The sequence below is a fragment of the Triturus cristatus genome, chromosome 8, assembly GCF_964204655.1.
Source record: "Triturus cristatus chromosome 8, aTriCri1.1, whole genome shotgun sequence".
NCBI lineage: Eukaryota > Metazoa > Chordata > Amphibia > Caudata > Salamandridae > Triturus > Triturus cristatus.
Genome location: NC_140591.1, coordinates 1,442,411,740 through 1,442,425,595, shown reverse-complemented (window position 1 = coordinate 1,442,425,595; position 13,856 = coordinate 1,442,411,740).

Below are 13,856 nucleotides of genomic sequence, written 5' to 3'. Positions count from 1 at the left end.
AGTTCAATATAGGTTTATTGACTCAAAAACAAAACAGTACGACGCGTTTCGGCGAAGCCTTTGTCAAGCAATTTGACCTGTGCCCATACATAATTTTTCCAACGCATTATGTTTTCAAAGTATAATTTTGTTTTGAAAAACAGTGGCGCTTCAAGATGCAGTGCTAACGTATTACAGGATATTATCCTTCAATTTCTTTACAAGTTTATGAAATGTATTTTTCAGTCTGTTTTCTAAATATGTTGATTTGTGGGAAGTATTGTTTTTCTGTTTACCAACGGTAACCCCTATTTCTATGGGGAATTGGGCACAGGTCAAATTGCTTGACAAAGGCTTCGCCGAAACGCGTCGTACTGTTTTGTTTTTGAGTCAATAAACCTATATTGAACTCGTCCTCCGGTGTGCCGCTGGAAGTTATTCTGAAGTTTGGGATAACGTCTTCTTTGGAAATATATATATATATATATATATATATATATATATATATATATATATTACCTACTGGCGGTCGCCAGTAGGTAGTTATAGTTAGGACCCCTTTTCCATAGGAAAACCTCAACATTCTATTTTGAATAACTTTGGCGCCGGTCGATGAATCCTCGCGAATTTCTCAAAATAGGTGGGGCGCTACGCTCCGCTCCTACCCTGAAAGTCTCGGGGGGATTCGTCAAGCGGGGGCTGAGATAAAAGGGGGGTCCCAAAACGCGTTTTTCCCATGCATTTTTCCATAGGACCTTTAGAACGAGCTACAGCCCGAACGGCTGAACAGAATTACTAGAAATTTGGCAGAGAGGTAGTCCCTAGGTCAAGGAAGTGCCTTTTGTAGGTTTGGTGTAAATCTGTTCTGTAGATTCTGAGAAAATAGCCTTTAAATCAATATATATATATCTGAGCCCGCTTACGGTACGCTTACCGTACGCTTACCGTAAGCGTACGGTGGCGTGCGCGAGCGCGATTCTGATTGGCTCTTAGATCTTAGTAAACATTCGAATCGGCCGAAACCAGGAAGCGGCGTCCGCCATTTTGTCTCTCGCACTGAGTGTTATTTATCAAACATGATGGCCAAAAACATGTTACGGGGCTGTTTTGACAACTCCCTCCTACATAATCATGTTGAGGGAGTCCCCAAACATCCCCCAAGAGCAAAAACAGTTGTATTTTTTTTTCGGCAATTTCGCCGAGTACGCTTACCGTACGCTTACCGTAAGCGTACGGTAAAAAAATAAAAAAATAAAACACTATCCACACTTACCCCACCCCCTGTGCTTTCGGTGGCCGCAGGCCACCAAATGCGCAGGGCTTATTAATTGCGAAAAAAAACTTAATTTTGGCAACATGAAATTATAAAATCGAAAAAAACACACTATCCACATTGACCCCACCCCCTGTGCTTTTGGTGGCCGAAGGCCACCAAATGTACAGGGCTTATTAAAGTTGATAAAAACCGTGCACGGAACAAACTGCGTTAAGTGGGCGCGCACGCCTCGAATGGCGTAAAGTAACTTAGCATTTAAAAAAACGTACAAATTCACAGAAAAAAACATAGGTTTCACACACATTATAGTTAGGAATTAGCATTTAAAAAACCTTGCAAATTCACTGAAAAAAACATAGGTTTCACACATGTTATAGTTAGCGGAAATTTTACTGATAAAAAACCAGTGAAATTGCCCCGTTATAGTTAGTGCTGGCAACTATAACTCACGCGACCGCAATCTTCTGCTGATGACATATGTGTCTTTATGAAAAAAAATATTTGTAATATATGTATAGCTAAAAATGTATGGAAGAAGACATGGGCAAATAAGTGTCTAAATACAGTATTAGCATCAGCAGAGGATTGCGGTCGCGTGAGTTATAGTTGCCAGCACTAACTATAACGGGGCAATTTCACTGGTTTTTTATCAGTAAAATTTCCGCTAACTATAACATGTGTGAAACCTATGGTTTTTTCAGTGAATATATATATATATTCACTTAAAAAACCATAGGTTTCACACATGTTATAGTTAGCTGTACATTTAACTCGTAAAAAACCAATGAAATTCCACGTTATAGTTAGATCAGGTAACTATAACTTGCGAGCCCACAATAAACTGCTGATGACGTCACATATTACATCACTCATGACATGGTCAGTGACATCACTCATGACATCAATGATGACATCTGAAATTACACATTGTGGATTGCGGTCGCGCAAGTTATAGTTACCTGATCTAACTATAACGTGGAATTTCATTGGTTTTTTACGAGTGAAATGTACAGCTAACTATAACATGTGTGAAACCTATGGTTTTTTAAGTGAATTTGCAAGGTTTTGTAAATGATAATTCCTAACTATAACGTGTGTGAAACCTATGGTTTTTTCAGTGAATTTGTACGGTTTTTTAAATGCTAATTTATGTATTTATTTATTTATTTTTTTCTGGTTTTTCACTGTGCGCCCACGGTGCGCAGTCCATGCCGTGCGCGCCTCCCCTTTTTTTACACAGTAACATTTGTTTTTTTCTCCCTTGTGGGTCCTTTAATTTATTTAATAAATGTGATTGTTACTTCTTTATTTTTTTTTTATTTTTTTTTCCCGTGCGCGTACGGTAAGCTTACCATACACGCACTCCGCGATTTTTTTTAAAAATTATTAAATGTATTTTTCGTACTTTTGGGTCCTTCTTGGACCCCCTGACAAACACTAGGGGGTCTGCAACTCTCTTCGTTGCCCCCTTTTCACGTTCCCCACCTTTGTTTGTCAGTGCGAGAGACAGAAAATGGCGGCCGACACTTCCTGATTTCGACCGATTCGAATGTTTACAGTCATGTAACTACCAATCAGAATTGAGCTCGCGCACGGCACCGTACGCGTACGGTAAGCTTACGGTAAGCGCACGGAGCGCGCTTACAGATATATATATTGATTTAAATGCTATTTTCTCAGGACCTACTGAACAGATTTACACCAGACCTACAAAAGGCACATCCTTGACCTGAGGACTACCTCTCTGCCAAATTTCAAGTCATTCTGTTCAGCCGTTCGGGCTGTAGCTCGGACTAAAGGTCCTATGGGAAAATGCATGGGGAAAACCCGTTTTGGGACCCCCCTTTTTTCTCAGCACCCGCTTGACGAATCCCCCCGAGACTTTCAGGGTAGGAGCAGAGCGTAGCGCCCCATTAGTTTTGAAATTTCGCGAGGATTCGTCGACCGGCGCCAAAGTTATTCCAAATAGAATGTTGCGGATTTCCTATGGAGACACGGTCCTAACTATAACTATCTACTGGCGACCGCCAGTAGATGATATATATATATATATATATATATATATATACATATATGTATATGTATATATATATATATATATATATATATATATATATATATATATATATATATATTTATATATATATATATATATGTATGTATACATATTACCTACTGATGGTTGCCAGTAGGTAGTTATAGTTAGGATCTATTTTCCATAGGAAATACGCATCATTCTATTTGGAATAACTTTGGCGCACGTTGACGAATCTTCGCGAAATTTTCAAAACTTTTGGCCAGCTCCGGTCCACTCCTATCCTGAAAGTCTCGGGATGATTCTTGTAGCGGGTACTGAGAAAAAAGGGGGGTCACAAAACGTGTTTTCCCCATGCAATTTCCCTTAGGACCTTTAGCCGCAGCTACTGCCTGAACTGCTGAACGGAACAAATTTGGCAGAAAGGTAGACCTTGGTTCAGAGTCATGCTTTTTGCTTAAATGGTGTGAATCCATTCAGTAGTTCCTGAGAAAATCAAAAGTAAAAAGATGTGTGGTTAGGCTCCGCCCAGATATATATTTGGGCGGAGCCTAAACACACATCTCATTGTGAGATCTGATTGGCTGTCAGCACTTCATCCAAGAAGTGTTGGCAGCCATGTTGGGACCAATATACAAGCTAGCACCTCATTAAAAAGCTTTGCAGTTAATAGAAGGTTTTAAGACTTTAGTTACATTATAAATCATTTGTTGATGGTACCATACTCATTTTAGGAATTGTGGTACGTTCTAAGGTGATTTTACCATGTGAAAAAGCCTTCTGCTGGGATATCATGAATCATGTTTGAGAGAAAACTATTTTCTCATGCTTTTTCCACAGAGGTTTGGAAGGTGATCTATAAGCTAAACTGATAGCATATTTTCTGTAAATTCACATTATATTTCTCAGTCATGTGAGAATGAAGTCTGACATTCTCAGTAAAACATGTACATCCAACAAGGGCAGAGACTGTCCGTTGATTCCTTTGTGTTCTACTGCAGCTTCCCAGAGTGTTCCAAAGATCAACTAGAGCGCTAACAGTCCTACTTATGTTAAACGTATGGCACACCTGAAGCCATCTTGATTGGAATAAAGTAGTAACTCTTAAAACATTTAATTTAAAAAGGAACAAAATGAGGGGGCTCATTTTGCCATAGAAAGTATGATTAGTGCTGCAGAAAGAAAAATTAGGGCACATTTTGAGTGACTTCTCAAATCCTCTTCTATTTCATTAAAAAATTCTGACATGCAGACTGAAACATGCACTTTCAATAGCAGCAGCAGACTTCCCTGGTGAGCAGTGGCTTTACTACAGTGATCTAGTGATCAACTAGAGTGCTAACATTCTGAATTTATGGCAAATGTGTGACACATCTGAATGCCTTCTTGATGGAATCAAAGTAAAAAACTGAAAGTATGCATACTGAGGAGACTGTAGTAAATGAGGAAATTAGGAAACTTCATAACAAATAAGTCTCCCAAGATGGCCACCAGAGACAAAAGAGCCCAAATGTAGCACAAATATCACCCAGATGTAGCTCAAGTATAGCCCAATTACAGAATGTCCCAGAGTGTTTTAAAGAACAACAAGAGCGCGAACAGTCATACTTATGACAACAGTATGGCACACCTGAAGCCATCTTGATTGGAATAAAGTGGTAACACTTAAAACATTTAATTTGCAAAGGAACAACATTAGGGAGTTCATGTTGCCATAGAAATTATGTTTAGTTCTTCAGAAAGAAAAATTAGGGCACATTTTGACTTCTCAAATCCTCTTCTATTTCATTAAAACATTCTGACATGCAGACTGAAACATGCACTTTGAATACCAGCAGCAGACTTCCCTGGTGAGCAGTAGCTTTACTACAGTGATCTAATGAGCAACTAGAGTGCTACCATTCAGAATTGATGCCAAATGTGTGACACATCTGAATGCCTTCGTGATGGAACCAAAGTAAACAAGCAATGAAAATGCAATAGGTCTCGCCCTTGTTTCAGTTAAAGCAATTCTGTTTGTAGTTAGGTGGCTTTTTAGCTTTGCTTGTATTAGTGTTTTTCTAACTTTCATGTACATAACATGCATATGAATGCATATATGTATATGTATGCATGCATTTATATTTATATAGATATGCAGATTATAGATATGTGTTTATATATTATGTAAATATATACACATAAATATATATAAATGCATATGCATATATATGCATATATATGTGCATATGTGTGCGTGTAGAGAGAGGTAGAGAGAGGTAGAGGTGTAGAGGTAGAGGTGTAGAGGTAGAGAGGTAGAGGTAGAGAGGAAGAGAGTAGTAGAGAGAGAGGTAGAGAGAGGTAGAGAGTAGAGAGCATAGTAGAGAGAGTAGCAGAGAGTGAGTAGTAGGGAGTAGTAGAGTAAGTGGTAGAGAGTGAGTATTAGAGAGTGATTAGTAGAGAGTAGTAGAGAGTAGTAGAGAGTGAGTAGTAGAGAGTGAGTAGTAGAGAGTAGTAGAGAGTGAGTAGCAGAGAGAGAGTAGTAGAGAGTGAGTAGTAGAGTCAGTAGTAGAGTCATTAGTAGAGAGTAGAAGAGAGAGAGTAGTAGAGATTATGTAGTAGAGAGTAGTAGAGAGTGAGTAGTAGAGTGAGTAGTAGAGTAGTAGAGAGAGAGTAGTAGAGAGTGAGTAGTAGAGAGAGAGTAGCAGAGAGTAGTAGAGTAGTAGAGAGTGAGTAGTAGAGAGTGAGTAGTAGAGAGTAGTGGAGTAGTAGAGAGTGAGTAGTAGAGAGTAGTAGAGAGTGAGTAGCAGAGTGAGTAGTAGAGAGTAGTAGAGTGAGTACTAGAGAGTAGTAGAGAGCGTGTAGTACAGAGCAAGTAGTAGAGTGCGTGTCATAGAGAGTGAGTAGTAGAGAGTGAGTAGTAGAGAGAGTAGTAGAGAGTGAGAAGTAGAGAGAGTAAGAGAGAGTGGTAGAGTAGTAGAGAGTGAGTAGTAGAGTGATTAGTAGAGAGTAGTTGAGAGCGAGTAGTAGAGAGTGAGTAGTGGAGAGTGAGCAGTAGAGAGTGAATAGTAGAGAGTGAGTAGTAAAGAGTGAGTAGTAGAGAGTAGTAGAGAGTGAGTAGCAGAGAGTAGTAGAGTGAGTAGTAGAGAGTGAGTAGTAGAGAGAGAGTAGTAGAAAGCGAGTAATAGAGAGTAGAGAGTGAGTAGTAGAGAGTAGTAGAGAGAGTAGCAGAGAGTGAGTAGTAGAGAGTAGTAGAGTGAGTAGTAGAGAGTGAGTATTAGAGAGTGAGTAGTAGAGAGTGAGTAGTAGAGAGTGAATAGCAGAGAGTAGTAGAGAGTGAGTAGCAGAGAGAGAGTATTAGAGAGTAGTAGAGAGTGAGTAGTAGAGTGAGTAGTAGAGAGTAGTAGAGAGAGAGTAGTAGAGAGCGAGTAGTAGAGAGTAGTAGAGATTGAGTTGTAGAGAGTGAGTAGTAGAGTGAGTAGTATAGTAGTAGAGAGTGAGTAGTAGAGAGAGAGTAGTAGAGAGTGAGTAGTAGAGAGTGAGTAGTAGAGAGTGAGTAGTAGAGAGTAGTGGAGTAGTAGAGAGTGAGTAGTAGAGAGTAGTAGAGAGTGAGTAGTAGAGTGAGTAGTAGAGAGTAGTAATGAGTGAGTAGTAGAGTGAGTACTAGAGAGTAGTAGAGAGCGAGTAGTAGAGAGCAAGTAGTAGAGAGTGTGTAGTAGAGAGTGAGTAGTAGAGAGTAGTAGAGAGTGAGTAGTAGAGAGAGTAGTAGAGAGTGAGAAGTAGAGAGAGTAGTAGAGTAGTAGAGAGTGAGTAGTAGAGTGAGTAGTAGAGAGTAGTTGAGAGCGAGTAGTAGAGAGTGAGTAGTGGAGAGTGAGCAGTAGAGAGTAGTAGAGAGTGAGTAGTACAGAGTGAGTAGTACAGAGTGAGTAGTAGAGAGAGAGTAGTAGAGAGTGAGTAGTAGAGAGTAGTAGAGTGAGTAGTAGAGAGTGAGTAGTAGAGAGAGAGTAGTAGAGAATGAGTAGTAGAGTAGTAGAGAGTGAGTAGTAGAGAATAGCAGAGAGTGAGTAGTAGAGAGAGTAGTAGAGAGTAGTAGAGTAGTAGAGAGTGAGGAGTAGAGAGTGAGTAGTAGAGAGTAGTAGAGAGTGAGTAGTGGAGAGTGAGTAGTAGAGAGTGAGTAGTAGAGAGTTAGTAGTAGAGAGTGAATAGTAGAGAGTGAGTAGTAGAGAGAGTAGTAGAGAGTGAGTAGTAGAGAGTAGTAGAGTGAGTAGAAGAGAGTGAGTAGTAGAGAGAGAGAAGTAGAGAGTAGTAGAGAGTGAGTAGTAGAGTAGCAGAGAGTGAGTTTTAGAGAGTAGTAGAGAGTGAGTAGTAGAGAGTGAATAGTAGTGAGTATTAATAGAGAGTAGTAGAGAGAGAGTAGTAGAGAGTGAGTAGTAGAGAGTGAGTAGTAGAGAGTGAGTAGTAGAAAGTGAGTAGTAGTGAGAGAGTACTAAAGAGCAGTATAGCGCAAGTAGTAGAGAGCAAGTAGTAGAGAGTGTGTAGTAGAGAGTGAGTAGCAGAGAGTAGTAGAGAGTGAGTAGTAGAGAGAGTAGTTGAGAGTGAGAAGTAGAGAGAGTAGTAGAGTAGTAGAGAGTGAGTAGTAGAGTGAGTAGTAGAGAGTAGTTGAGAGCGAGTAGTAAAGATTGAGTAGTGGAGAGTGAGCAGTAGAGAGTATTAGAGAGTGCGTAGTAGAGAGTGAGTAGTACAGAGTGAGTAGTCGAGAGTAGTAGAGAGTGAGTAGTAGAGAGTAGTAGAGTGAGTAGTAGAGAGTGAGTAGTAGAGAGAGAGTAGTAGAGAATGAGTAGTAGAATAGTAGAGAGTGAGTAGTAGAGAATATTAGAGAGTGAGTAGTAGAGAGAGTAGTAGAGAGTAGTAGAGTAGTAGAGAGTCAGTAGTAGAGAGTGAGTAGTAGAGAGAGTAGTAGAGAGTAGTAGAGTTGTAGAGAGTGAGGAGTAGAGAGTGAGTAGTAGAGAGTAGTAGAGAGTGAGTAGTAGAGAGTGAGTAGTAGAGAGTTAGCAGTAGAGAGTGAATAGTAGAGAGTGAGTAGTAGAGAGAGAGTAGTAGAGAGTGAGTAGTAGAGAGTAGTAGAGTGAGTAGAAGAGAGTGAGTAGTAGAGAGAGAGAAGTAGAGAGTAGTAGAGAGTGAGTAGTAGAGTAGCGGAGAGTGAGTTTTAGAGAGTAGTAGAGAGTAGTAGAGTGAGTAGTAGAGAGTAGTAGAGAGTGAGTAGTAGAGAGTGAATAGTAGTGAGCATTAGTAGAGAGTAGTAGAGAGAGAGTAGTATAGCGTGAGTAGTAGAGAGTGAGTAGTAGAGAGTAGTAGCGAGTGAGTAGTAGAGAGTGAGTAGTCGAGAGTAGTAGAGAGTGAGTAGTAGAGAGTAGTAGAGTGAGTAGTAGAGAGTGAGTAGTAGAGAGAGAGTAGTAGAGAATGAGTAGTAGAATAGTAGAGAGTGAGTGGTAGAGAATAGTAGAGAGTGAGTAGTAGAGAGAGTAGTAGAGAGTAGTAGAGAGTGAGTAGTAGAGAGTGAGTAGTAGAGAGAGTAGTAGGGAGTAGTAGAGTAGTAGAGAGTGAGGAGTAGAGAGTGGGTAGTAGAGAGTAGTAGAGAGTGAGTAGTGGAGAGTGAGTAGTAGAGAGTTAGCAGTAGAGAGTGAATAGTAGAGAGTGAGTAGTAGAGAGAGAGTAGTAGAGAGTGAATAGTAGAGAGTAGTAGAGTGAGTAGAAGAGAGTGTGTAGTAGAGAGAGAGAAGTAGAGAGTAATAGAGAGTGAGTAGTAGAGTAGCAGAGAATGAGTTTTAGAGAGTAGTAGAGAGTAGTAGAGTGAGTAGTAGAGAGTATTGCTCAGTGGGGAGGAATCTCGGGAATTAGATGTCCGAGATGCGGAAGTCCAGAGGCTGATTTGACTCATATGCTTGCAACATGTACCCATTTGCAATCTACCCAAAAGAATATCGAGGAATTTCTATCTAGAGATTTAGCTGTAGAAATAATTTTGTCTCCATCAATAATTCTCCTTGGGGTTAACCATAATGACATACACATGAAGGGGGAAAACTTTTTATTTGTTGCAATGGCAGTATTAAGACTATGTATAACTTCAGCCTGGCTAGATCCTATATCCCCATCGTACCATCAATGGTTTGCTCGATTATTGGCAATATATAATTTAGAGAATGCCATATATGCTAGAAAAGGGAAAAGAGGGAGAAAATTGGGAAGAAAAATTTGGGACCCACTGAAGAAATGGAAAGAGGATCCTACCTGACTCCCTATTGAAGTTTTGAAGTAATGAGAGTATTTTATAAAGATATTGTGTATGGTAATAATATTTTTTTTTCCCTGTTTATTGTTCTGTATATTATTTCATTTTCAAATGTGTTGTGCCCTGTGTATACTCATCAGAAACTTATAAATAAAATAAAAAAAAAAAAAAAAGAGAGTAGTAGAGAGTGAGTAGTAGAGAGTGAATAGTAGTGAGTATTAGTAGAGAGTAGTAGAGAAAGAGTAGTAGAGAGTGAGTAGTAGAGAGTGAGTAGTAGAGAGTAGTAGCGAGTGAGTAGTAGAGAGTGAGTAGTAGAGAGTAGTAGAGAGTGAGTAGTAGAGAGTGAGTAGTAGTGATAGAGTAGTAGAGAGTGAGTAGTAGAGTAGTAGAGAGTGAGTGGTAGAGAGTAGTAGAAAGTAGTAGAGTAAGTAGTAGAGAGTAGTAGAGAGTGAGTAGTAGAAAGTGAATAGTAGTGAGGAGTAGAGAGTGAGCAATAGAGAGAGTAGTAGTAGAGAGTGAGTAGTAGAGAGTAGTAGAGCGTGAGTAGTAGAGTGTGAGTAGTAGAGAGTGAATAGTAGAGAGTAGTAGCGAGTGAGTAGTAGAGAGTAGTAGAGAGTGAGTAGTAGAGAGTGAGTAGTAGAGAGTAGTAGAGTAGTAGAGAGTGAGTAGTAGAGCGTAGTAGAGAGTGAGTAGTAGAGAGTGAGTAGTAAAGAGAGAAGTAGTAGAGTTTAGTAGAGAGTGAGTAGTAGAGTAGTAGAGAGTAGTCAGTCAGTGTCAGTAAGTGTCAGTCAGTCAGTGTCAGTCAGTCAGTCAATGTCAGTCAATCAGTGTCAGTCAGTGTCAGTCAATCAGTGCCAGTAAGTTTCAGTCAGTCAGTGTCAGTCAGTCAGTGTCAGTCAGTCAGTGTCAGTCAATCAGTGTCAGTCAGTCAGTCAGTTTCAGTCAACCAGTGTCAGTCAGTGTCAGTGTCAGTCAATCAGTGTCAGTCAGTGTCAATCAGTCAGTGTCAGCCAGTCAGTGTCAGTCAGTCAGTGTCAGTCATTCAGTGTCAGCTAGAGCAGCTCTGCTGACCTGGTTTTCTGGCTCTATAGCAGCTCTGTTGACCTGGTTATGACTTCGACATCGTCATTTGCCTGATTTGAGCCGCAGCTGTGTCGGTTGAAAGATGCCGTCTCTGCATTCTGACTCACCTGGTGCCTCCATTGGCTACTGCTGCGGCCACGGTGACCTGTTTGTTCCCGGTGTGGCTGACTTGTGGGCGAGTGCTGTTTGCACCAGATAGTGATATTCTTTGAGCACGGAGCTGCGGTCGCTGGATGTGCCGGCTGGTGGGCGTCGGTCCTGTGCTTCGATCCGCTCGTGTAGCGGGATGGGTGTCAGCTGGCAGCTCGTTGGAAGTTACCGTCTCGTCTATGTCCGAGACCTGGTCTTCATGCACTGACGGGTTGGTGGGGGTTCTCTGGATCGGAGGAAACCGGCGTGAGGGGTCTGGCCATATTAGGTGGAGTTCTCTGAGCTGGCTGGAAAACCGATTTGATTTAATGGCCCCCTCTCGTTCAACCCGCCGAGGACGAGCTGACGCACAAGCGGAAAAGAGCGCTCAGTTTACAGAGCAGGAGTGCATGGCAGGTGAGACCCCTTCCTCAATAACTCTAGCGTCGGATGAGGCGGATAAGGTTAATTCTACTCGGAGTGCTATACCTGGTAATTCTGCTCTACCTAGCCCAGCAGAGTCGCAGGTGGGAAAGCCTATTTTAAAGTTTCTCCGCTCAGGGAAAGCTAAGGCACTCTTGTAATCTTGTGATACTGAGTCCGTAATCCCACAATCACAATATCAATCTCAAATGGCAGAAGCTCTTAACGCTGCAGTTGTTGAGGGACGGGGGAGCACTGAGGCATCCTCGGATACTTTGTGGACAAGGTCTGTTAATGATGGTATACCAGGGGCAACTGATGGCATGCCTTCTCCCATTGAGTCTTTAAGTGGCGACATAATGGAGGTGGATTTGTCAACCCAATTAGGTACTGAAAATGCAGACTCTCGTAAAATGGCTGAGGGTTGTGCTGAAGCCGCCAGTCAGGAGCCAAGTTTAAATACGGATATTTCATCAGGCAGTAATGATCTCACTGGGGGAAGTGTTACGCAGAAGAATTTGCTTGCAAACAATGATAATGAGTCGCGTCCTCACGAAAGGCTGATGCTGACGCACGCATTGGCGCTGATTTGAGGAATAGTGGTGTTGCTTATGGATTATCGGACGATACACAAAGAACTAAGGGGGTTAAAATAAATCGCCTGGGTAAAGGAGGCAGAGGCCGTGGTCGAGGGAGCACAGGTAATGTGGCTCAAATTACTGATGCTTTCGGCCGGCTGAAGGGTACGAGTTCATGTAAGACGGGCCCCGGTGAGGTGAGCCCATTACGCAAGTGGGTATCTTCTAAGACCGGAGTAAGAAATATGGTCTCTTTACTCTCTAATTCAGGCCTGGGTGGCACGAACATTCATCCAGTGCAAAAAAATTTGGATATGACGCCTGATGTGGTCGAAGCTCTGATTAGCCCCTCTCCCCCATCCTCTCAAACGATTATTGGTTCTTCCTTTCCTGATATCGATGTATCTGATCTGGGTCAGGTACAAGCCTCAGTTATTGGTCAGCATATAGAAACCAGTATGCAGGGTCCTACTAAGGATACTACAATTCATACATTTTTGCAGAATTAGAATCAGGAACAAGATGGAGGGGGCGCTGATGATGAACCTACTCTTTCTCTCATAATGAAGGCCTTAAACATACAGAGAGTAGAGGCGCAAGCTCATTACAAACAAGTAAGTGAGTATTCTGCGGAAATTAAAAAGGCATTATTTGAAATGAATACAAAGATACATCACTTAACAATGGACATGACTGAGGTGCAACAGCGTGTCGCGGATGTTGAGGAAGTTAATACTCAAATCATTAAAACTGTTACTACTCATGAGTCACAGCTCGTCTATATGCAAGCTAAGATTGAGGATATTGAAAATCGGCAGCGCCGTCACAATCTAAGGTTTTTTGGGATACCTGAAGGGAAGGAGGGATCTGATCCTCGCGCATTTATTGTTGGCCTACTACAGAAAGCCTTTCCGGAGCTGGGGGACTGGGACTTGGACACACAGGTTCAAAGGGCACATCGTCTTCCCATAGCTTTAAAATCAAATGTGCAAACTAAATCGAATTTTTCAAGGCCTATTCTGGTCTTCTTTGGTAATTTCTTATTACGGCAGGCTATTTTTTTAAAAGCAAGACCTATGGCTCCTGTAAAGGTGGACTCTATGATGATATTTGTTAGGTCAGACCTGTGTAAGGTCTCTATGGAGAAAAGATGGCAGCTCCGGCAACTTATTGATTCTTTTAAGCCACTGTGTTCTCAAGTTTTTTTGCAAGAGCCTGCAAGGCTTAAAGTGGTAAAGGATGGTCGGTCATATTTTTTTTCAAATGAGCAGGAAGCTAAAACTGCACTTGCAAATTAGCATTCTACTTCTAAGTCTTGATTTTTTTCAATACAGAGAAATTAGATTGGGGAGGATGCCTAATCTTTTCTTTTTGTTTGATTTTGCTGTTTGGGAGGATTCTTCTGTGGTGGTATGAGAAGTATGATTAACATTAGAAATATAATGTATAATCAATGGAATTGGAATGTGGGGTTTTGATGTGCTGGCAGGCTGATGGGTGAGGGGATGGTGGTAGCAAGGTCCTATTTCCGCTGTCTATTAGGACAGCTTTAAGGGGGGTTGATTCCTTTCTTTAGAAACTGGAGGGAGGGGGGGGGTTTGTTGTAGGGGGAGGCAGGGTTGCTGGGGAGAAATAGTCACAGGGGTGTTAAAACGGCACAAGAAGATGATGAAAATGAAAACAAATCAGAGAAATATGAAGAGGGGGAATCAGTTAGCTTTTTTAGAAAATGAAATGTCTGTGAATGACTAATTTGAAATTTATGAGTTGGAATGTTTGTGGGCTGAATCTTCCCAGTAAGAGACGATTAGTGGCTGAAGAGCTTAAAGGATTTAAGCCTCAAATTATTGGGTTAGCAGAAACACATTTGTCTTACCAAGATAGAAATCTGTTTAAATATTTAGGGTATGACTTGGTGGTATGTACCTCACAGACAGCTTCTATACGTGGAGTGGCGCTATTAAAGGATAGATTTCTTCAAGCTTCTGTACTGCGAACTCTTGCCGATAGTCGGGGAGGTGGGCAATTGCGCAACTTCTCATTTTTGGCAGGAAGGTTACTGTCTCTATGGTTTACGGTCCT